Source organism: Stegostoma tigrinum, chromosome 11 (genome assembly GCF_030684315.1).
Source record: "Stegostoma tigrinum isolate sSteTig4 chromosome 11, sSteTig4.hap1, whole genome shotgun sequence".
NCBI lineage: Eukaryota > Metazoa > Chordata > Chondrichthyes > Orectolobiformes > Stegostomatidae > Stegostoma > Stegostoma tigrinum.
Window position 1 is genome coordinate 67,999,096 of NC_081364.1, and position 3,011 is coordinate 68,002,106.

Here is a 3,011-nt window from a genome sequence, read left to right on the forward strand (position 1 = left end):
GGGAGGAAACCCACGCAGATGTGGAGAACACACATAGGAAAGTCATAGTCTATAGGCACAAACAGGATACTCAAGACTTAAGAGATAATAGGAACTGCAGATGCTGGAGAATCCAAGATAACAAAGTGTGAAGCTGGATGAACACAGCAGGCCGAGCAGCATCTTAGGAGCACAAAAGCTGACGTTTCGGGCCTAGACCCTTCATCAGAGAGGGGGATGGGGAGAGGGTTCTGGAATAAATAGGGAGAGAAGGGGAGCCTCTGAGGACAGCACGGTGGCTCAGTGGTTAGCACTGCAGCCTCACAGCGCCAGGGACCCAGGTTCAATTCCCACCTCGGGCGACTGTCTGTGTGGAGTTTGCACATTCTCCCCGTGTCTCCGTGGGTCTCCTCCGGGTGCTCCGGTTTCCTCCCACAGTCCAAAGATGTGCAGGTTAGGTAGGTTGGCCATGCTAAATTGCCTGTAGTGTTCAGGGGTGTGTGGGTTATAGGGGGTGGGTCTGGGTGAGATGCTTCAAGGGGCAGTGTGGACTTGTTGGGCTGAAGGGCCTGCTTCCACACTGTAGGAAATCTAATCAGGAAGAAATATTGGAAATGGTATTAAAGGGAGAGATGTTACAGGGAGACATATTGTAGGGAGAGGCATTAGATGGAAAGTTGTCACACAAAATGATTTCACAGGCAGTGATAATAGGTGAGTTATATTCCAAGAGAGGTAGTAGATGGAGAAATGTTATGTGGTGTCATTTTATGGGGAGAGGTGATCAAGGAGTACAGATCGGAAGCTCAGGCTGTGCACACTTACAGGAAGTTCAGAGACTGATAGTATAGGCAGGAAGTTTACAGTCTGAGAGTACAGACAGTAAACACGGGGTAGGTATTACAGGGAGTGATATCAGATGAAGTCTTATTAAAGGGAGAGATGTTAGAGGGAGATAAATGATAATAAGGAATGATATTATGGGGAGAGCTATCAGGGAGATATATGATGTGGAGCAAAATTATGGGGAGAGCTGTTAATGGAGAGTGGTACAAGGATCGTATTACAGGGAGTGGCATTACAGGGTTTGGCATTAGGAGATGATGCATTACAGGGAGATGTATTATCAAGAAAGAAATACTTGGAGAGGTATAACAGGAAGCATATGATAGGGAATTATAGAGAGAAGTCTTCTTGGGAGCTGTATTACAAGGTGGCGTATTAAATGGAGATGTCTTACAGGGTGAGATTTTAGAAGGATAGGTCTGACAGGGACAGTTATTATGGGGAAAGGTACTTACATTGTTGGGCTCAAAATACTGAACGGGCTCTTTAAGGTCTGATCAAAATGATTAAAGGAAAATACACGCACTTTAAAATGAAGCAAATTTATGAGCTTAATCTACATAATATATATTATCGATATCTGCAAACTAATGAGTGACTCTATTAGCTTAAAGTACATTTATAAAGGATCAAACGAGTCTGACAATTGCTTTCCATCCATCGGAGCTGGTGACAGTTGGAGCTGTATTTCAGAATGCACAGTGCCAATTTCATTAAATTTGTGAAATCTTGGTGTGGGAATGGTTTGATCCAAACAGCAGACAATTAGCCCAAATTTAGCAACCTTATTTCACAGGGTCTCAATATCCATATAATTTAACATACCTATTCCCATTCCCATTCCCATTCCCATTCCCAGTAAAACAGCAAGTGTTTCATTTTGTGCGACTTTCTGCTTTATGCTTCCTGCCTTTTCCCAGGGTTTCCCTCTCCTGCATCACATGCAGGTTTCTTTCACTCACACTAACTGTCCTAACATATTACCATTGCTGTTACTGTTTGAACAATGGGGTAGATGTATCATACCATAGGCTAAAGATGTGGATAACTGTACATCACGAATCCACGCAGCCAAGTCACTGTGCATCCTATACATCTTAATCTTTTGAATGAACCTACCATGACGGACCTTATCAAAAGCCTTATTAAAATTCATGTAGGCAGCATCCACTGCTCTACCCTCAGATCACGTTTGTCATTTCCTCAAAAAAGTCAATAGCGTTATTAAGACATGAGCTGCCCTGCACAAAGCCTTGCTGACTTTTCCGAATTAGGTCATTCTTTTCCAAATGCCATAAACTCTATCCCTAAGAATTCTCTCCAATAGCTTCCCAACCACTGATGTAAGACTAAGCGGTCAATAGTTTTCTGGATTGTCCCTACTTGCCTTCTTGAACAAAGGGACAACATTAGCTTTTCTCCTGGCCTCCCAGGTCTCTCTTGTGGCTAGTGGGGATACAAAGTTCTTGGCCAGGACCCTGCAATCTCCTCTCTTGCCCCTCTCAGTAACCTGGGGTAGATATCATTGGGCCCTGGATATTTATCTACCTTAATGCTCTTTAAGAGACCCAACACCATTTCTTTCTTGATTTCAAAATGCCCTAACACTTCAGCATGCTCCGCACAAATCTCACTATTCTCTATATCCTTCTCCTGGGTGAATACCGATGCAAAGTACTCACTTAGAATCTCACCCACATCCTCTGCCTCCAGACCCTCCTTTATCCTTGAGTGGTCCTACCGTCTCCCTAGTTATCCTTTTGTTTTTAATGTACGTATAGAATGCTTTGGGATTCTCTTTAACACTACTTGCCAAGGTCATTTCATTGTCCCTTCTTTCTCTCCTAATTCCCTGCTTGGGTACTTTCCTGTTTTCTTTATTTTCCTCATGAGCCCTGTCTGATTTTAGCTTCCTAAACCTTACATATGCTCCTTCTTTCAATTTGACTAAATTCATGACCTACCTTGTTATCCAAGGGTCCCTTACCTTACCTTACCATCCTTGTCCTTCCTCCTTGCTGGAACGTGCCGGTCCTGAACTCTGATCGGCAGGTCTTTAAACTATTCCCACATGTCAAATGTGGACTTGTCCGACAACAGCTCCTCCCATTTAACACTCCCAAGCTCCTTGATTCTGATGTAATTTGACCTTCCCCAATTTAGTATCTTTCTGTAAGGTCTGTCTT